Consider the following 21273-nt stretch of genomic DNA (forward strand, 5'->3'; position numbering starts at 1 on the left):
TTCTTTTCAGAGAAACTTGCTAGGGAAAGCGTTAAAGTCCTGCCTTACAGCGACCAGCAGGAAATCTTTTCCACCCCATGATGGGATTGGGATGAAGGTCCCCTGGTCACAGAGGGACATTAGGTTAGTGATGCAACACCTGCTTTTCACACATCTTTTCTGTTAGGCACGAGCACCTGAATGTCCTCTGCGGTCCGTGCGGTGGCCTTCAAGGTGATCTACTCTTATACCCTTCTGTGGCACTCGGGTCAGAAGAGCAGGCTGGCTGTTGCCAAGAGCCTCCTGTCCCCGAGACTGCTTTTTGCTGTCTGAGCAGGTGACTCCATCTATTGGGGAAATGGCATTTCTCCCCATTCTGGTGTCACTGGTGGCTGTTGAGGATTAGATCAAAGGCCCGAGCCTTTAGGGCAGGACTGGTGGCAAATGTTGGACAGTGGCTAGGTGCTCATCTGCCAGAGCTCTCTGCCCTGGGATGGATCCCATCTGGTGCCATAGACTTCTGAGGGTCCCAGTGGTATCTCAGTCCCTCCCAGTTCTTTCCCAGTCCTTCTCAGTCACCCCTAGTCCTTCCAATTTCCATCCCAGTTCCTCCCGTTTCCTTCCCATTCCCTCCCATTCCCTTTGGAATTCCTCACAGTCCCTCCCGGTCCTTCCCAATCTCCTTCCAGTCCCTTCCAAGTCTCTCCCAGTCCCTTCTCAGTCCTGTCCCCATCCCCATTCCCATTCCTCCCAATCCTCTCCCAGTCTCCTCCCAGTCCCATCCCCGTCACTCACAGTCCCCTCCCAGTCTCTCCTAGTCCTTTTCCCAGTTCCTCTCAATCCCTCCCAGTCTCCTTCTCATCTTGCAGCGTGGCAGATTTCCCGGAGTGGGAAAGCAGAGCCGCGCTCCCTTTGGTCGGTACAGTTTAGGTGGGAAGTGCTTCCACTGGCTCCATTGGTCCAGATCGCCCCAGTTTGGGCTCTGTTTACTTTGGGGCCATTTGGGCCCATTTAGGATCCTCTTTGGGACTTTTTCCCCAGTTGTTCCCAGTCCCTTCCAGTTCCCTCGGAGCTCTCTCACAGTTCTCCCCAGTGCCTCCCACTTGAGCCTCCACTACCTCTCAGTCTCTACCAGTTTCCTCCCAGTTTTCTTTCAGTCTCTGACAGTTTCCTCCTCCTTCCCTCCCAGATTCCACCTCGTGCCCTCCCAGTCCCTCCCAGTTTCTTCCCAGTCGCTTCCAGTTCTCTCCCAGTCCTTTGGTGGGAGGAAACTGTTGGGACCGGGAGGGCACCGGGAGGAGGCCATTACTGTGTAGTTTGGTAATACTGACGGCTGCAGCTGGTGCTGAGCTAAACAGAATGATCACAGAAGGCTTTTTCTCTGAAGCCAGAGCTGCCTGCTGGGGGAACGAACGTTTTTCTGACAGCTCTTGGAGGAACATTTCTGTAGAGGTGTTCCCCAGGGCTCCTCAGGTGCTCAGAACTCAACATGTTGCCTTGGCGGGGAATAAAACCCATGGAAAGCTGAGCGTGAGGTGACAACGCAGGCACCGCCCCCCCCAGCGTGGCAGCGCCGCCCTCAACAACATGGCGCCGGATGCTTTAAAACGGCTCAGTGCAGGGTTGCGGCTGGTAGAGGTCGGAGCTCCTCCTCTGTGTCCCAGGTCAGTGCTAGTCTCTGCTGCTTTGTGGGGTTTCTCTATAGCAGCCGCTGGAGCTGCGCGGGGCTTTGGGGGTGGCTGCCAGCGGGGCAGCGCGGGGCTTTGGGGAGGTGGCGGCCGGCGGGGGGTGTCCGGGTTCGGCTGGCGGGGCTCTGTGGGGGTGGCGGCTGCTGCCTCAACTGTACCCAGAGATACCTGGAACTCTGGGCTGCAGCTGGTGCCCAGATCAAAGACAGCTTTGTCTCTAAGGCCAGTGCTTCTCTGCAGAGGAACCAAGATTTCTCTGCAGGTGTTGCCCAGGGTTCCTCATCTGCTCAGAATGCCCAGCTCCAGTGCCAGGCTGATGTCACCTCACAGCCGTCACTCTGTCGGTGTTTGCCTAGGAGTGCCAGAAATCTTCCTGGAACTATTGGAGAAAAGGAAGCTTTGTCTGTCTCTGTTTGCGGTGCCCTGAGAAGGACTTGTACCGACACAGGCTCAGAAAGCTGAAACAAAACAATGAGAGCAACAGATGGAAGAGATGGGTTGATTGCCAGCAAGAAATGCACCAACTGCAAGGCGATTTTGGGGTAGTAAATCCCAGAAGGTGTGACACGCTTGGAGATGCAGACCTGCGCAGCAGCTGTCACAGAGGAGGGAAGCGCAGCAAAAACTCAGCTGTGTGCTGAAGGTGCAAATCCTACCCAGAAGGGTGTCCGTGGGTCAGGGTGATAAAAAGCCCCTCAGCTGTCTCTTTCCTTCCATGATACCATGTGGGGGTGGGTGCTGATGCAGGAGAGGAGCGGGTGAGTGAGGGGCGGGGGATGCTGCCCAAAAAAGCTGCCTGAATGCTCTCAGAGGGGATGAAAACCCATGAAAAAAATGTTAGTCTGAGGTATTCCAGCAGAGAAAAAGCTGTGCTCTTAATCGAGAGATTGCAGAACAGTAGTAATGTGGATGCAAAAAGGCTTTGAAATGACTCTTATTTGCAAACTAAAAAACCCCACAAGACACACAAAAGAAACATCACTGGTTTTATTTTTAGTTTCTTAATTTGAATGGGAAGTCAAGGGGAATATAGAGGCATGTGGGGACCAATGGAAGGTCTCCTGTGGGTATTTTAGTCGGATGGTTAGGGTTAGTTGTGGTGGTGGGGGGAAAGCTTTGCAGTAGTGGCCTTTGTGGCGGGGGTCCAAATAACCCTAAATATCCAACTAATCCTTTGGGAGACTCTCCAGAGGCCCTCCTCATCCCTCTATGTGCCCCCAAATTCCCCTTTGATACCCCCAGGTGCACCTTAGGTGCCAACCGATCCCCTTAAGAGGGGTGGCAACACTGACCAGTTAGGGGCTTCTCTTGCCCCTGTGTGTGGGGAGCAGCTGAGTGCGGCCCTCTTTGAAGGTTTTTCCATTTGTATTGAAAACTAAGAAACAAAAAGACAAAAACCCCAAAGGAACAAAGAAGGGCAACCCCCCCTCCCGTGACAGACAAAAAGGAAGGTCTACTGTTTTTATGTGATACACATGTTATATTTATGCTTTGAAACCCTGTTTTGCTCTCCCTAGAATTTGCTTTTACATTCCAGAAGCTCTCCTGTTTAAGTGGATGTAGAAGAATAGTATGATGTGGGAAGGTGTTTTGGGATAGCTTTGGAAGACTACGGGGAAGATTTGCCTTTGCTCGAGTCAGAGAAAGCTATGTTTTGCCTTTGACTCTGAGAGTAATGTAAACACTTTGGAACCGAAGGAGAGAAACTGGGCAGAGTTTGGTTGGACGTGTTAAAATAGTTTTGTTGTTACGACCTACTGTATGCCTTAATTACACGTATGGCAGTAGAAAATGCCCAACTGAGATGTGCCACGTGTGCCTTCTGATTAGACTATATAACTTTGCTGTATAATGTAATAAATGTCTTCAGCTGCTTACATCTGGCCCAGAAAGCACTGCTCGAAGTAATTAAAACATCAATACTACACCAAATGGTCACCCCGGACAGAGGTAAGCGACAGGGGAAACTGAGGGTCGGTGCCTCCTGTTGAGGAGCACGTATGGGTAATCAAAGAACAAAAGAAGATAACTTGATACTCAGAGTCATTTACTTACATCTTGGAGGGAAAAAAAAAGTAGAATGAAAAGACATGGGAGCGGGGAGGGATTGCATCCTTCAGGGCAGCAACAAAAGTAAACAAAATTGTTACATCTTCCCTTACAACACAGGGACTAATTAAAGATTCTTTAGATCAATTAGCAGAGCATTATAAAGCTGTTAGAATAGTAATGCCATTTCACCAGAACAAAGCTCTTTGACATCTACGCCCCCCAGCCCCCCTCCCCCACCATGGCCACTAAGCTCACCTGCACCCCTGGAGCTGCAGTCACTGGCACCTGGCCAATAGCAACAGCAGCCCACTCCCCCCCTGCTGCTGGACACCCTCCCACTAACTCTTAAAAGTTTTTCCATGTGTTTTAATTGTTGTGGCCGGTTGACGCTGCCCCCTTAAGAAAGGGAATATGGTGGACGGAAGTTGGTAAACGGAAGGAATAGTCTAAACTAATTTCATTGGAAGAGTGGGAGGAAGCACCTTCTGAACAGGGAGTGAACTGGACATTTCCAGGACTTTTCTATGTCTTGCTTCCGCCTTTCCACGGTGCAGCAGCTCTCTGTCTCTGTGCTGGGCTTTCTGCCAAGGCCTCGGCCTTGAAGTCCAGATACCAGGCCTTTATTAACTCCTTTCCAATTAACACAAACTGCTTCTAACATTTTTTTTTTCTCCTCTCTTTTCTCTCTCTTTCTATCCCACTCTGGGAAGGGGGGGGAGAGAGGGGAGAGCGGAGGTGGGGAACCCCCTCTCTGCCGAGGGGGGTTACTCTCATTTCTGTGTTACTCTGTTGTATATCTTTGTATATATTGTAGATATTGTAAATTTGTAAACATTCCCCTGCATACCTTACATTGCTTTGTAAATATAGCTCCACTGCTTTGCTAATTCAGCTTGTGAGTTTTTTTTTTCCTTTCCCTTCAATTTTTTTTTCCCCTTTTACCTTACAAGGGGGAAGGGAGGAGGCTTCTCGGCCTTACCCTTCCAAACCCACTACATTTTTTTATTGGCGTACCCAACGTGCGGCAGATAATTAGTTTAATTTATTACTTGATTGATTTAGTGTTTTCTAGCTGAATTAGCAAATATGAAGGTATTGTGGTTTGTGGAGCGATTATTCTTTTCAATTTTTGGGGCTCTGGTTTACAGATATTGTTTGGGTTTGATTTTGGATTACCTGGGCAAATATTTGGTGCGGACAATTTATATGTGGGTTATGTATAGAGTTAAATTATGGTATGGAAAATGTATTAATTTCCTATGGCCAGTGAGATACAGGAATGTTACCTCCACCACTCTCCCACTTGAGATAAAGGGTTTTAAGATTCCACCGGAGGAAAGAGTAACTTTAGGTGATGCCTGGGATCCAAAGGTGATTTATTTCATGTGTATAATTCTGCTGCTGGTGATAATTAATGTGTATTCTCTGTATTCCTGGCGTCGGGAGAGAAAGGTGTCCAGAGCTTGTTTTGTTATTAAAACTAGATCAAAAAGAAAACGCCGTGGCTCTCGATCAGTCCCAGAGTCATCTAGTGACGAGGACTGTGGAGAATCTGTGTCAGCTAAAAAGAAGGCTAAAAAGTTAATTGGTAAAGCAGCTCTAAATGACTTTGCTGATTCTAGCAAGCAGCCAAGGGCATCGGCTGGTATCAACATGGCACCTACTCCTTCTCCTTCTTCTTCTTCTCCGTCGGCCATTAACGGAGCAACATCACTTCCGCCCACTCCCTCGGTGGGACCGGAAGTCACTGCCCCATCAGCTGATTTATCTCAGGACCTGTCAGCTTCTATTAAGGTGGCTGTAAATTCAAACACAGCTCCAGTTAAGGTGGCTCCTTTAAAGACTAGAGGTGGAAAGGCCAAAGATGGAGAAGAGGAGGAGGAGACTGATCCTGGTGAGGGGCCCTCTACTCTAAAAGATCCTGCTCAGGAGGAAGAGAAGGTTTGTTTTAAAGATCTAGCTAACCTAGTGAGATCAAAGCAGGATAGAGATGAAGTTAGGAAGGCAGCTGGCAAAGGTGGTTCTCAGCTTAAAGAGATCCTTAGGAGAATGACAGCAGGATTATATGGACAAAGAATTCAGGGAGATGAGGAACAAGATGATATTACAGACTGTTCGTCACCACGGGAGGAATTGCGAAATGTCCGTAAAGATTTCACCAGGGCAGATAAGGAGCCAGTTCTAGCTTGGCTTAGTAGGTGTTATGATACAGGTGCTTCAGCTCTAACAGTTGGAGACAAGTCAGCAGCTCAGTTAGGAACTCTCTCAAGGGACAATGGAATAGATAGACATCTAGGCGAAGCTCTCGGTAAGGTTAATCTGTGGATACGCCTTTTAATGGCGGTTGCCCTGAGATACCCTTCCCGCGATGACCTTCCATGGAACCCTAAACCCTGGACTACCATAGATGAGGGAATTAAGCGCTTGAGAGAATTTGCTGTTAGAGAGCTACTCTATGGTGAACATGAAACTCTGAATCCTGATGACATTCCTGTGGGTATTGGTCTTGCTAAAAAGATCATCAAACTTGCTCCTTCTAATTATGCAAACATTCTGGCAAGCAGAATTGTGTCAAGAAGTTATGGTGGAGCTTCTCCTACCGTTGGCCAATTCAGTGATCAAATGAGACAATTGGAGGATAGCATGACACGTGGTTCTTTGGTTTCAGCCATTGAAACTCTGTCTGGAAAAATTGAGAATTGCATGAAGGATCTGAAAGATTCCATATACCAATTGGCACAGAAGGATAATTTCAATTCTTCCTCCAGGTGGATACAAGTTTCATCTGTGAGGAATACACGTCCTCCAAGGAGGTCATTCCAAAACAGGTCATTCCAAAACAGACCACCAAGGCAATCACGTAGAACAATTTGGATAACTCTGTGTGATCAGTTTGGTGAGAACATGAACCGCTGGGATGGCCAACCAACTTCTAATCTTTTCAGGAGACTGAGGGAATTGCAAAGTGGCAGAACCCGAGGTAGCAATACCAGAAGGGTAGCTGTTACTTCCACAGTTCCCCAGAACGACTCTTATGGCTCCAACAGTGGCTCCAGTTATATCATGCAAAGTTATAACCCTGCAAACTATGTGCAATGCACATGTGCGCATGTTCCCCATAACTAGGGGTGCCCTGCCTCCCGCCAGGGGGAGGAGAGGGATAACAGAGATAATAGAATCTATTGGGATGTGTACATCCAGTGGCCTGGCACTTCACAATTTCAGAAGTACAGGACCTTGGTTGACACAGGAGCTCAGTGCACCATAATACCATCAAATTATCAGGGATCAGAGTCTATAACTATTCTGGGAGTCACTGGTGGATCTCAAGAGTTAAGTAAGGTAGAGGTTAACATAAGTTTAACTGGTAAACAATGGAGGAAGCATACAGTTGTGACCGGACCTGACGCACCTTGTATTTTGGGAATTGATTTTCTGAGAGAAGGGCGTTTCAAAGACCCTAGAGGTTACAAATGGGCTTTTGGAGTAGCTTCTATAGAAATTGATGGACAAAAATTGAAGCTGTCTGCCAGACCTGAACTTTCTGATGAATCTGCAGTTGTGGGACAACATAAGATACAGGACATTAAATTGCCGGCTGCTTCTCAGACTGTGCATCACAGACAATACAGAACCAACCGTGACTCTTTGTTGCCCATTCAGAATCTGATTCGTCAGTTGGAGAGTCAGAAAGTCGTCAGCAAAACTCATTCGCCTTTCAACATTCCAGTGTGGCCTGTGCGGAAGCAGAATGGAGACTGGCGTCTGACAGTAGACTACCGAGCCCTGAATGAAGTGACACCACCTATGAGTGCAGCAGTGCCAGACATGATGGAGCTACAGTATGAGCTGGAATCCAAAGAGGCCAAATGGTATGCTACCATAGACATTGCTAATGCATTTTTCTCTATTCCCATAGCAGAAGAATGCAGGCCTCAGTTTGCTTTCACCTGGAGAGGAATCCAGTACACTTTCAACAGGCTGCCAATGGGCTGGATCCACAGCTCAAGCATCTGTCATGCAGTGATCCACGATGCTCTGGAGAAAGGCGGTGCTCCAGAACACATCCAGTTCATCGATGATATCATCGTCTGGGGTAAAACTGCTGAGGAAGTCTTCGAGAAAGGTAACAAAATCATTGACATTCTTCTGAATGCAGGTTTTGCCATCAAGCGAGACAAAGTGAAAGGACCTACCACAGAGATTCAGTTTCTGGGAGTGCGGTGGCAGGATGGACGTCGACACATTCCAGTGGATGTGGTAAATAGAGTCTCCACCATGGCAAGTCCCACAAACAAGCAAGAGACCCTACGTTTCTTAGGGATAGTGGGATTTTGGAGACTGCACATTCCTGGATACAGTCAGATTGTGAAACCTCTGTATGATGTGACTCGAAAGAGAAACCATTTCCACTGGGGACCTGAACAACAAGCAGCCTTTGACCAGATAAAGCAAGAGGTATTTCAAGCAATGGGTCTGGGACCCGTCCGAGATGGTCCAGACATTAAGAACATTTTGTACACGGCTGCAAGTGACAATGGTCCAACCTGGTGCTTGTGGCAAAAAGCTCCAGGTGAGACACGTGGACGACCTCTTGGTTTCTGGAGTCGAGGTTACAGAGGTTCAGAGGCTAATTATACTCCAACAGAGAAAGAAATTTTAGCTGCCTATGAAGGAGTGAAAGCATCTTCTGAAGTGATTGGAACTGAATCACAACTTCTCTTAGCTCCCAGATTACCACTTTTGAATTGGATGTTCAAAGGCAAAGGCTCCACACCACATCATGCCACAGACTCAACATGGTCTAAGTGGATGGCTCTGATAACACAGAGAGCTCGAATGGGAAATCTTGAAAGACCTGGTCTAGTGGAGGTGATCTCAAGTTGGCCTGAAGGTATCAACTGTGCTAAACCTCCAGAGGAGAAAGTAACTCGTGCTGAGGAAGCTCCTCCTTACAATGACCTTTCTGATGATGAAAAGAAATATGCTTTGTTCACAGACGGTTCCTGTCGTCTTGTCGGAAACAAGCGAAGGTGGAAGTCTGCAGTGTGGAGTCCAACACACCGAGTTGCAGAGGCGAAAGATGGAGAAGGAGAATCCAGTCAGTTTGCAGAGGTAAAAGCTGTCCAGCTAGCTCTCGACGTAGCTGAACGTGAGAGATGGCCAAAGCTTTATCTCTGCACCGACTCATGGATGGTAGCCAATGCTCTATGGGGTTGGCTAAAGAACTGGAAGAAGAGTGGTTGGCAGAGGAAAGGAAAACCCATTTGGGCAGCCAACCTGTGCCAGGACATTGCTGACCGAATCGAGAGAATTCCAGTGAAAGTGAGACACATCGATGCTCACATTCCTAAGAGCAAAGCTACTGAGGAACAGCAACACAACCATCAGGCAGATCTAGCTGCAAGATTTTCTCAAGTAGACATGGACTCTAATCTTGATCTCGACTGGAAACACCGAGGTGAGATATTCTTAGCTCGGTGGGCTCACGATTCGTCAGGACAGCAAGGCAGAGATGCAACATACCAATGGGCTCGTGACAGATCCATAGACATTTCCATGGATGCTATCACGCAAGTCATCCATGACTGTGACATTTGTGCCGCTATTAAGCAGGCAAAACGACTTAAGCCCTTGTGGTATGGTGACAGATGGTCCAAGTACAAGTATGGTGAAGCTTGGCAGATTGACTACATCACTCTACCACGTTCTCGTTCTGGTAAGCAATACGTGCTTACTATGGTAGAGGCAAACACTGGATGGTTGGAAACTTATCCAGTTCCACATGCAACTGCACGCAACACCATTCTCGGTCTGGAGAGACAGATCCTGTGGAGACACGGAACTCCGGAGAGGATCGAGTCAGACAACGGAACTCATTTCAAGAACAACCTTGTAAAGAACTGGGCAAAAGAGCACGGTATTGAGTGGATATTCCACATTCCCTACTATGCACCAGCTTCAGGGAAGATTGAACGCTACAACGGTTTGTTGAAGACCACTCTTAAAGCCATGGGGGGTGGATCTTTGAAAAACCGGGAAAAACATTTAGCACAAGCAACCTGGCTGGTAAATAGTAGAGGTTCAGTGAACCGAGCTGGACCTGCACATTCAGATTTGCTACGAAAAGTAGAAAGTGATAGAGTTCCTGTTGTTAGAGAAAAGAATCTGTTAGGTAAAACTGTTTGGGTATTTTCACCCTCAGGAGAGGCTAAACCTGTCCGAGGGGTGGTCTCAGCTGAAGGTCCGGGTCACACTTATTGGGTAATGCAAGAGAATGGTGAAATTCAGTGTATTCCACAAAGAAATCTAACTTTAGCTGAAAGAGGTTAATTTCAAACTGTTGTACAGCTACATTGCGTCCAAAGGAAGAATCAACGAGGAATCTACGGTGCACAAACCCTGAGATCCCTGAGAGCCCTGAGTCAACTAAGAGACCCTGAGAATCCCCGTTTCCCTTTTCTTCGCTTCGTCGATGAAGAAATGAACTGTTTTCCATTTTTCTCATTTTCTGATTTTCTTGGACTTTTGAATCATCTACATCTGAGCATAGCCGGAATGGACTATGAACTTTACTCACGAACTGTAAATATCGTTTTGGATTGGATGGACAGTGTGAACAGCCAATGAAATTGTTTAGAAGGGGTGGACTGTGGCCGGTTGACGCTGCCCCCTTAAGAAAGGGAATATGGTGGACGGAAGTTGGTAAACGGAAGGAATAGTCTAAACTAATTTCATTGGAAGAGTGGGAGGAAGCACCTTCTGAACTGGGAGTGAACTGGACATTTCCAGGACTTTTCTATCAGTCTTGCTTCCGCCTTTCCACGGTGCAGCATCTCTCTGTCTCTGTGCTGGGCTTTCTGCCAAGGCCTCGGCCTTGAAGTCCAGATACCAGGCCTGTATTAACTCCTTTCCAATTAACACAAACTGCTTGTAACATTTTTTTTTTCCTCTCTTTTCTCTCTCTTTCTATCCCACTCTGGGAAGGGGGGGGGAGAGAGGGGAGAGCGGAGGTGGGGAACCCCCTCTCTGCCGAGGGGGGTTACTCTCATTTCTGTGTTAGTCTGTTGTATATCTTTGTATATATTGTAGATATTGTAAATTTGTAAATATTCCCCTGCATACCTTACATTGCTTCGTAAATATAGCTCCACTGCTTTGCTAATTCAGCTTGTGAGTTTTTTTTTCCTTTCCCTTCAATTTTTTTTTCCCTTTTACCTTACAAGGGGGAAGGGAGGAGGCTTCTCGGCCTTACCCTTCCAAACCCACCACAACTGTGGACAGAAGGGACACTTTAGGCAAAAAGCATGACTTGGGAGAAGATGACTGTCCTAGAAGCCTGTAAGAAACACTGATTGCCAGATACTTTTGTGTACTTTAGGAACTGCTGCTGTAAGTTGTATGCACCGACATCCAGCAATATGGAGTGGAGAAGAGACAGTGGCATCTGTTACAAGCACCTCGAGTTTTAGGCTCAAAAACATCCATGTAGCTCAAAATTGCTGCTATCACCTCCTATGGAAGTCTCCATGCCTTCAGCGAATCCTACATTTGACCTGGAGGCTGCCTGGAAGGGCAGCTGGTGTGAATTCGGTGGCTTTCTTCCCACCCCCCTTTTCCCCCCCTCTCTTTGTCCCTACGGTGCCTTTGCTAGCCAGCCACCTCCCCCCCCCCCTATTTCTCCCCCCCCCTTCTGATAACATCTCTAGTCTATGAAAGTTGTGTTCTGATTTAAAGCAACAATGATTATTTCATTATTTCATTATTTCTGATTGTGATGTGTTTTAGAGATTTTTTTTTTTTCTGTTTTCAATAGTTGTTTTACCTGTAAGCATAATGAATAGTAAGTATTTAGTATTTATAAGTATTAAGTAATTAGTGATTGTACTAAGGTATAAGCATTTAGTAATGAGCTCAAACTTTCATTTTTCTGTGAGTTCAAATTTTAACTTTTGGTTCAAGCCTTCTTTTTTTTTTTTTTTGTGCCATGGCATTTTGAAAGAGCTCTAACTTTTTATTAGTTTCTTTTTAGACATTGATTTGATAATTTAAACATAGTTCTTTCAGTTCTGTAGAGATTTTTGGTGTTAGCATAAGAGTTTGATATAGGGATATTATAGAATGAGATTTTTTTTTTTTGTTTGTATTCAAAATCGTTTTAAGAGAGGGATTATATATTAAAACAAAAAGGATGCATATTTTATAACTAAGGTTTTAGTAATGCCAGCAAAAAATAGCTAACCCATGTCAACACCCGGAAACATCACTTCTGCAACGCAGTACCGCATTCATCTCAACAAACAACAGCACAAGAATCACAAGGATGGGACAAATAGCATTTCACATGAAGCTGAAAATCAGCAGACCTACCTAACACAGGTCACAATGTCTGTTACGATAATCTGAGATCAAAAGCATCAATCGGGAGAATGTACCATAAAGCTATGTGTATTAGGACTGAATATCACAATTGCTTAATTGTTGTGTGGTTAGAGAATATGTTGTCATGGACTTGTATGTTAACTCTCCAGTTTGTATTAATTTTAAACAGTTAGTCTGATTATAACACAAAATACATTTGCATTTTAGGTTATAAAAAACAAGGGAGAATTCAGGTGTTACATCCCCCCCAAAAAAATGGCTAAAGTATACTACATTGTCAAACTTTCATTTTATGTGCGGTTTCAAGCGTGATTTAACAAAGTTTATGGAGGATATAAGAATTCTGGAAGTTTTAGCTAGGAGAAATTTGAAAGAAGAACAAACAACATTAGGCCAAAGATAGTATCTATAGGACTCGGTGCCTTAGCAAAAGCAAAGTATCAAAAGAGCAGCATTGTTAGGATGAGTAAGGATGGATTGTTAGGTTACGGTCAATTTTATACCGGGCAGAACCGTGAATAGTCAAGATGTCACCTTTGACCCGGCAAAGAAGCCTTTTCACTTTTGCTGTTTACATGCAAGATTTTTCTTTACTTATGGAGATGGAGCCTGGCCAGCTTTATCTTTATAGATCAAGGAGAATCTTGCTAACATAAAACAACTTAGGATTTTTGAGCGTCTTAGACAAGAGAAGATGTAACATACCTGTAAAGCATATTGTAAAAGACAGTGGTGAGGATAGGGTTTGCTGTGTTTGTAGATCATTGTGTCTTGATCCTTGTGTATGACGTATTTGGGCCTGATGAAGTCATCTCTGTTGGTAAGAGGAGTGAAGTGTGAAAACTTGAACGAGTAAGATCTAAGTCGTTGACAGATTAAGCAGTTAACAAAGAAGTAAGTTCTTTGAAGTAAGGGAGTAAGTAGGATGAAACTTTGAAAAAAGCAACTGTTCTGTTGGGTTAGGGTGGGGGGGTTGGGGTTAGGGTTGGGGTTAACGGTTAGGGGGTTAGGGTAGGGTTGGGGGGGTTAGGGTTAGGGGGTTAGGGTTAGGTTTAGGGTTAGGGGTTGGGGTTAGGGGGTTAGGCTTAGGGGTTAGGGGGTTAGGGTTGGGGGGTTAGGGGCAGGGCTTGGGGTTAGGGCTTGGGGTTAGGGCTTGGGGGCGGGGTTAGTACCCGAGGGTTAGGGGGTTGGGGTTAGGACCAGTGCTCCCAGTCCCCCCTCCCCACCCCCCCAGGGGCTCCCAGTCCCCCCCAGTCCCCCTCCCAGCACTCCCAGTCCCCCTGATCCCCCTCCCAGCCCATCCCTGTACCTCCCAGCAGCTCCCAGTGCCTCGAACTGGTGCCGGTGAATGAGGGGGGCGGGGGGCAGGAAGGGGAGGGGCCAGGAGCTAGGGGGCAGGGCCAGGAGCTAGGGGGCGGGGATCCGTGGGGCAGGGTCCCCGTGGGGTGGGGCAGGGGTGCAGCCCCTGGGGTTCTCCCATTGGCTCGCTGGCTGCAGCGGACCCCTGAGGACCCCAGCGAGGGGAGGGGGCAGGGGGGATGGTTTTTGGGGGGGGGCGCGGGGGAGGGTCAAAAGGGTTTGAGGGGGTCCGGGAGGGGCTCCTAAGGATTGGGGAGGGGTCCCAGGAGGGTCTGAAGGGGATCCCAGAAGGGCAGAAAAAGGTGGGATGGGAATTGAGGGGAGGGGCTGGGTCTGGGGGGGCTCTGGGGGGTCCGTAAGGGTCTGCAGGGGTCCACCAGACTCCGCGGGGGTCCCCAGGGGTCGCCAAGGGTCTGTGGGGCTCTGCGGGGGTCCTCAGGGGTCTGGAATGGTCCTTAAGAGTCCGTAGCGGTCCGCGGGGGTCTCTTACGGGCCCCTGCAGACCCTTGGGGACCCCCACATATCCCTCCAGACCCTAGGGGACCCCTATGGACCCCCCCAGAACCCTGCGGACAGCCAAGGACCCTTACAGACCCTTGGGGACCCCTCAGGACCCCCACGGTCCTGTAGGGACCCCCAAAAGGGAGAGGGCAGAGGGGGGGAGGTGGGATGGGCGCTGCTCCCGGGGGTGCCGGCGCCGGGGGTCCCGGGGGCGTGAAAGGGGAATTGGGGGGGGCCCTCTGGAGGGTCCCAAAGGAGCTGGGGAGGGGCTGTGAGGGTTAGGGGTCTCTGGGGTTGAAGGTTTTGGGGTCCTGCAGGATTCGGGGAGGTCTCACTGTGGTTTTCGGCGTCCCTGCAGCCCCGGGACCCCCCTCTCCCCCCGGGCCCCCCCCAGCCACATTGCGAGCGGTTGGCAGCGCAGCTGTGCCGCCGCCCGGTGGCTCAGTGCTGTCCCCGCGCGTCACGGTCGGCACTGCAGATGGGCAGCGGCGAGTGCTGCCTCCAGGAGGCTGAGGGCTGAGCCGCGCCGGGGGGGCTCTGCGCTCCTAGCAGCGATAGCTTCCCCCAGAGGAGCTCTGAGGCCAGCTCCAAGGTTCGGTTTGGGTTCTCCTGGGGGTCTCAGACCCCACTGCTCTGATTTCACAGCTGTGTTTCCTTCCCTGCCTAGGGGACAGGATGCCCTCACTCCTGGAGAGAGAGAGGCACAGCCTGAGAGGCCTGGAGCTGTGTGGGCTGTAGATGCTCTTCACCAGCTGGGAGCCATCCCCCCAGGAGTCTTCCACCAGAGAGCCTTCTGCGGGGTGCCACGATAAGCAGGGTGCAGGTGAAAGGGTCCAGAGCAGGGCAGCAGGGCTGGGCAGGGGGCTGGGGCACAGAGTCCTGTGAGGAGAGGCTGAGGGAGCTGGGGTTGCTTAGCCTGGAGAAGAGGAGGCTCAGGGGAGACCTTCTTGCTCTCTACACCTACCTGAAGGGAGGCCGTAGCCAGGTGGGGGTTGGGCTCTCCTCCCAGGCACCCAGCACCAGAACAAGAGGACACAGCCTCAAGCTGTGCCAGGGGAGGTTTAGGCTGGAGGTTAGGAGGAAGTTCTTCCCAGCAAGAGAGGTTGGCCCTGGGGATGCGCTGCCCGGGGGGGTGTGGTGGAGTCTCCCTCCCTGGAGATGTCCAGGAGGGGCCTGGGTGGGGCCCTTGGTGCCATGGTCGAGTTGATCAGATGGGGCTGGGTGGGAGGTTGGACTCGAGGATCTCTGAGGCCTTTTCCAACCTGGTTAATTCTCTTCCCATCCTATTTCATCTTCCCCTGGGTGGCAGGTTGGACCTGACGCTCCCCGAGGCCCATCCCAGCCTGGTTCGTGCTGCTTCTGCGTGTTCAGGACGGGGATTCCCTGCTCAGTCTCTCTGCTCAGGGATTCCTCCTCTCCAGAGGTGTGAGAGAGGCTTCCCAGCCAGCCTGAACTATTTCCCCCTCTGCATTTGCTTCCCTGAACAGAAGCACAGGGGGGGAGATGCAGTCCTGTCCTGGCTGTTCTCGCCGGCATTGTGCTTCTCCCTGCCCACCCTGCCCCTTTCTGGGGGCTGCCTGCTCAGAGCTGACGGGTGAGGGGAAGCAGTTCCAGATCTGCCTCACGGCTGTTCCCTCCTTCCCTTCTTTCTGGAGGGAGGCAGTGAGGGGGAAGAGAGGCTCTGCAAATGAGGCAGAGCAGCAGAGGACTATGGAGGGAGGAGAACAGACTCCAGGGGCCTCCAGGTCAGAGCCGTGCAGTTAGCATCACAGCTCCTGCTCCATCACCACCACCACCACCACTTCTGCCCCCAGCCCAGCGCCAGGGGCAAGGCCAAGACACCACCCAGAGTAGCTCAGCCCCAGCAGGGAACCCCAGCCAGCACCCCTGGATGGGATTGGGGCAGTCATCAGCCCTGGCCCTGACAGCCAGGGGGCCGCCAGGACCCCAACCTTCTGTCACCATCACCCAGCATGCACCAGAGACACTCACCAGGGATGAGAGAAGGATCCTCAGCCCAGGCAGTCTCATCCTAAGGGGGCTGCTCTTCCTAGGGGAGGGGATTAAATAGGAGAGTGGGTGGGAGGGGCCAGGTGGCCACACCTGGGGTGGGAGGACACTCCAGCTGAGCCCAGGTGCCGATGGTTTGAGGGGATGAAGAGGGGAAGTGGGGCAGGTGAGGGACTTCAAGGGTGTCAGGGAGTGACAGGGCTGGGGGGCATGGAACAAAACCCAGAAGGGGGGAGGTTCCGATTGGATGCCAGGAGGAAGCTCTTCCCCATCAGGGTGGTGAAGCTCTGGCACAGGTTGCCCAGGGAGGTGGTGGTAGCCTCATCGCTGGGCGATTTGGAGGCCAGGCTGGAGGTGGCTCTGGGCAGCCCGATCCAGGGTGAGGCATCCCTGCCCATGGCAGGGGGGTTGGAACTGGCCGATCCCTGAGGCCCCCTCCCCTCCCCTCCCTTCCCCTCTTCTCCTCTCCCTTCCCCTTTCCTTCTCAGAGCCCAGGCCTGGACGCCTGGCAGGCTGCTGAGCAGCCCTGATGCCTGCAAGCCACCGTCCGCTCCGGGGGGAAAGAGACGCTCTCGCTCTCCCTGGCCAAGGCTGGTTCTCTTTCTGGCTCACCCAAGGACTCCACATGTCAGGTGATGAGGTGAGATGGATCTGAGACACGTCGTGGAGCCACTTGTGTAAGCATCTTGAGTCTTGCCGAGAGGTTGTTGCTTGTTCCTGCAGAGAAAGGAGTGCTGGGTGTGTTGCGGTGCATCTTCCATCAAGCTGTGCTCTACAGTCTCTCTGGGACCGAGCGCCGGCTCTGTGCAGTGCCTCCGGGGGAGGGGTGAAGGGCACTGGGAGCGTAGGAAAGCAGAAAGGGTCCCAGGAGGGTTTCAGGACAAGGGAGAACAACAGGCTGCTGATACTGGAAGGATGGCCTGGTGATAAAGAAGAGCGGACTGCAGTACACAGCCTGAAGCGTGAGGCAGGGGGACGCTTGCCTCCCTGCTGGAGAAGATCAACCTGATACGGGATGAAGATAACGATGGAGCAAACTCAGAGAGCAGCAGTGGTGCAGGACTGCCAGGGAAGTGCTCGGGCTGCTGGATTTCCCCTCTGTAAACTGCCTGTTCTGTACCAATAAATGATTCCTGCTGCACCAGTAAATGATTCCTGCTGCACCAGTAAGTGATTCCTGCTGCAGCAATAAATGATTCCTGCTGCACCAATAAATGATTCCTGCTGCACCAGTAAGTGATTCCTGCTGCACCAATAAATGATTCCTGCTGCACCAATAAATGATTCTTGCTGCACCAATAAATGATTCCTGCTGCACTAGTAAGTGATTCCTGCTGCACCAATAAATGATTCCTGCTGCACCAGTAAATGATTCCTGCTGCACCAATAAATGATTCTTGCTGCACCAGTGATTCCTGCTGCACCAATAAATGATTCCTGCTGCACCAGTAAGTGATTCCTGCTGCACCAGTAAGTGATTCCTGCTGCACCAATAAATAATTCTTGCTGCACCAGTAAGTGATTCCTGCTGCACCAGTAAGTGATTCCTGCTGCACCAATAAATGATTCCTGCTGCACCAGTAAGTGATTCCTGCTGCACCAATAAATGATTCCTGCTGCACCCGTAAGTGATTCCTGCTGCACCAATGAATGATTCCTGCTGCACCAATAAATGATTCCTGCTGCACCAGTAAGTGATTCCTGCTGCACCAGTAAGTGATTCCTGCTGCACCAATAAGTGATTCCTGCTGCACCAATAAGTGATTCCTGCTGCACCAATAAGTGATTCCTGCTGCACCAGTAAATGATTCCTGCTGCACCAGTAAATGATTCCTGCTGCACCAGTAAGTGATTCCTGCTGCACCAGTAAGTGATTCCTGCTGCACCAGGGGGGTCCCTGCATGCATTCCCACACGGGAGTCTCCTGTGCCTAGCAGGAGAAAACTCTGCTCTCTTTCTGCTCCATGTCAGTCTAGGAAGTAGCTTTCGGGGTAGCCTGTGGGGCGCCAGAGCACCGCAGCAGGCCACATGGCTTCAGGAGGATCCAAGGGCGGCTGCGTCTGAGGCGCAAAGGCAGCAGCGAGGAACCTGCCTGCGGCCTCCGATGGAGGCCTCGGGCGGAGCATCGCTGCCCAGGGGTCCAACCCAAACTGGGTGTGAGAGACATCGACCTCTGGCACATTCCCCACCGTGGGGCAGCCACCAGCCGGCAGCACGGGGGCTGGAGTAGCTGCAGCTGTTTGTGGGGGACCCTTCCCTGACCCCCTTCATTGCTGCAGCAGAGCTCCCCTTCGGGGGGAGAGGGAATGTGTACACATCTGACTAGGAAAGGACCGAGCTGCTGGCCGGGCAGTTTGCTTCACATTCTGCCTTTTGGGGGGAGAATCAAAGGGAGCGGGGGGATTCTGGGCGGACATGGGGCAGGGGGATGCTGCAGCAGAGGAGCAGGTGAGGGCTGGGGGCACCCCCCTAAACCGCTGACAAGTCTCGGAGGGGACCACAGAATATTTCACAGCGTCAGTGCCGTGAGAGGCAATGCAGAGCAGACCCTCTCCAGCTGGAGAGGGAGGAGTTGGAGCGACTGCTGTGTCACAAAGCTTTGGAAACGAGCCCCCGTCTCCCCTCTCTGTTTTAAAGGCTGTGAGAATCGTAATGAAGTCACACAGGGGCTTGAGCTATAAGCACAGCCTGCGGCCGTACCCATCATAAACAGAGGCTTTTACCTGCGCGCGGTGTAGGGTTTCGATTTAAATGCCAAAACATCCCGAACGGGGCCGGGCCGAGCTGCTGCCCACGCCCACGGCAGCGCTCAGGGCCGCCCCCGCGTGCGTCACAGGCGGCACCGCCGCCGTGCCGCGGCGCGTGCCGCCCCGAGGGCGCTCAGCGCTGCAGCGAACCGCGCTGAACGCTTGAAATGCTGGAAAGTTGTTAGGGGGAGAAGGGAAAAGGGAGAGAGAGCCTGACTCGAGCGCTGACATGGGTACAACTCCTGCGCCGCAGCGAGGCTCCGGTCCCGCCAGGGCGATAGCGTCGCGATCGTTGCCATGGGTTCAGCGCATGCGTCGCAGCGATGGTTGTTCGCGCGCTCGGGGCTGGCGGCTTTAAAACGGCGCTCACTGGCCCGCCGGGGCTATCGGGTTCCTGCTCGCTCTGTGCTAGGTGAGTGCCTGTCTCCACAGCTCTCCGGGGTTTTCCTCTGGCAGCTGCAGGACCGCGCTCTGGCTTTGCTTGCAGGGAGGTTCCCGGAGCCGAGCCGGGACCGTTTGGGAGCCGGGGCCGGTGGGCCGCGGCGGGCGGGCCGCGGCGGGCGGGCCGCGGCGGGCGGGCCGCGGCGGGCGGGCCGCGGCGGGCGGGCCGGCCGCGGCGGGCGGGCCGGCCGCGGCGGGCGGGCCGGCCGGGGCGAGCAGCAGTCAGGAAGAGTCAGGAGGGGTCTTCTCCCGGTAACAGTAAGTGCTCTTCTAGCGTGGCACCTGTCGTCTTTGTTCCTCCCCGTAACTCCAAATTCCCTTCCTAGTGCTCCCACTGCCTTTCCAAGTCTCCCAGTAACTCCCCCACAGCTCTGCGAGTTAAATGAATGCCAGAGGAAAATGAGATGCCTGTGCAGTGTTTTTCTAGGGTGCAGGGAAACCTACTCACAGCTTTACAACATGAGTAACTGAGAGCTAAGCTTTGCTTTTTGCTCCACTCCTTACCGATTGACTCTTTGCTTTCTACTTGGTCGACCAAGCAAGGCTGACGTCACTTCACAGTTACTACCCCGTTGGTGCCTGCCTGCGAGTGCCAGGACCCTTCCCAGAACCACAGGACAGAAGGAGGGTTTGTCTCTCTCGCGGTGCCCTGAGCAGGAGTCGTACCAACACAGGCTCAGAAAGCTGAAACCATCGAAAGATTTAATTAGAGAGCAACAGGCATTAGAGGTTGGTTGATGGCCAGGGAGAAATGCACTGACTGCAAGGCGATCGGGGCGTAGTAAATCCTGGGGAACGGGGAACACGCTCGGAGACGCAGAGCCGCGCAACAGCTCTCACAGAGAGGCGCAGCAAAAACTCAGCTGCGTCCCGAAGGCGCAAACCCTACCAAGAAGGGCGTCCGTGGGTCGGGGCTATCAGAAGCAGGGCAGCCCCTCAGCTGTCTCTGTCTTTCTTACCGCGATGCCACGTGGGGGTGGGCGATTGTGGGGGGTTACAGACCATTGCAAAAACAGGGTGGAGGGCTTGCCAGCGCCAGGCAAACCAACCCCAGGGGCGGCCTCTGCCAAGAGGCCTGGTCACACCTAGCGGAGCATGTTGGAAACTGGGGACATTCAGCATATCCCACAGCAGAACGTGGCTCCGGCTGAGAGAGGATGAACTCAGAGGGGGCAACACACATCAATGCATTATAGTCACTGTGCGAATAGTTAGAAGTCTAACCTCTTTCCCTCCTGGCTTAACACCAGCCTGGCGTCCAGGACTCAACATACGCACTGCACAGCAACCCACAGAGCTCCTGGGTCATCCTACCTGTACTTGTTCCTGCTGTCCCTGCAGCAATGGACTGTTCCTGATTTTTTTTCTCTTTTCCTTTCAAAGTCAGACTGATTCCTGATTCTTCTCCACATCCCTGCCCAGTTCCAGCACCAGAGAGACTGCCCTGAGAGAGAACGAGCTGGGATAACCAGGGACTCGCCTCGAGGAGTCGAATACCACGTGCCAAGAGCGGACGACAGGGCTGTGACAGGGGAGTGGGAGGGGAACGGAGGGTGGCTTGTGGCGGGTGAACGCCCATTCTGAAGACAGGGTGGAGGGCTTGCGAGTGTTCTACTAAACTCTCTGCTTCCCAGCTGACTCCAAATTATTTCTTGCTGGATTTGGTCCTTTCCTTTTTTTTTTTCTCCCCTCTGTTGGGAGGGAGGAGGGGGGGAGCAGGGGAGAGATTCTCAGCCTCGACACCATCCAAGCTCTGAGCTCCCAGGTAAGGCTTAAATCGCTGCAGCGACGACGCAGCCGAGGAGCGGACGAGCGAGGGGCGTGGGCAGCCTCTCCCAAACGCTGCCGGCGGACCGCTTGCCCGAACGTTCCCGGAGGGGACGGAAACCCATGACAAAACGTAAGTATTAGCGTGAGGTATTGTAGCGGAGGAAAAGCCATGCTGTTCCTCCAGAGGTTGCAGAGCAGTAGTAACGTGTACGCCAAAAGGTTTCCAATGGCCCTGAGCCGCAAATTAAAACCGCACAACACACACAAAGGAGACCCCACTGGTTTTATATTCAGTTGTTTAATTTGAATGGAAAGGCCTCTGAAGAGAGGCCAGCTGAGTCGCT

General features: G+C 51.5%; 1 long non-coding RNA gene across 3 annotated transcripts; it reads left to right on the forward strand.

Moving 5' to 3' along the window:
* Positions 1 to 18817: 18817 nt before the first annotated feature.
* On the forward strand, positions 18818 to 20944 carry LOC137456146 (uncharacterized). Of its 3 annotated transcripts, none has more exons than XR_010990969.1 (3): positions 18818 to 19130; positions 19699 to 19888; positions 20543 to 20944. It is a non-coding gene; the product is annotated as an uncharacterized lncRNA (long non-coding RNA). The 3 variants fall into 3 exon arrangements; XR_010990968.1 differs by having other exon boundaries at positions 19703 to 19888; positions 20543 to 20943; XR_010990970.1 differs by lacking the exon at positions 18818 to 19130 and adding an exon at positions 19385 to 19417 and having other exon boundaries at positions 19703 to 19888.
* Positions 20945 to 21273: the final 329 nt, after the last annotated feature.

This window comes from Melanerpes formicivorus, unplaced genomic scaffold (assembly GCF_026170545.1).
Source record: "Melanerpes formicivorus ecotype bairdi unplaced genomic scaffold, bMelFor1.0.p_v2 SCAF_117, whole genome shotgun sequence".
Taxonomy (NCBI): domain Eukaryota; kingdom Metazoa; phylum Chordata; class Aves; order Piciformes; family Picidae; genus Melanerpes; species Melanerpes formicivorus.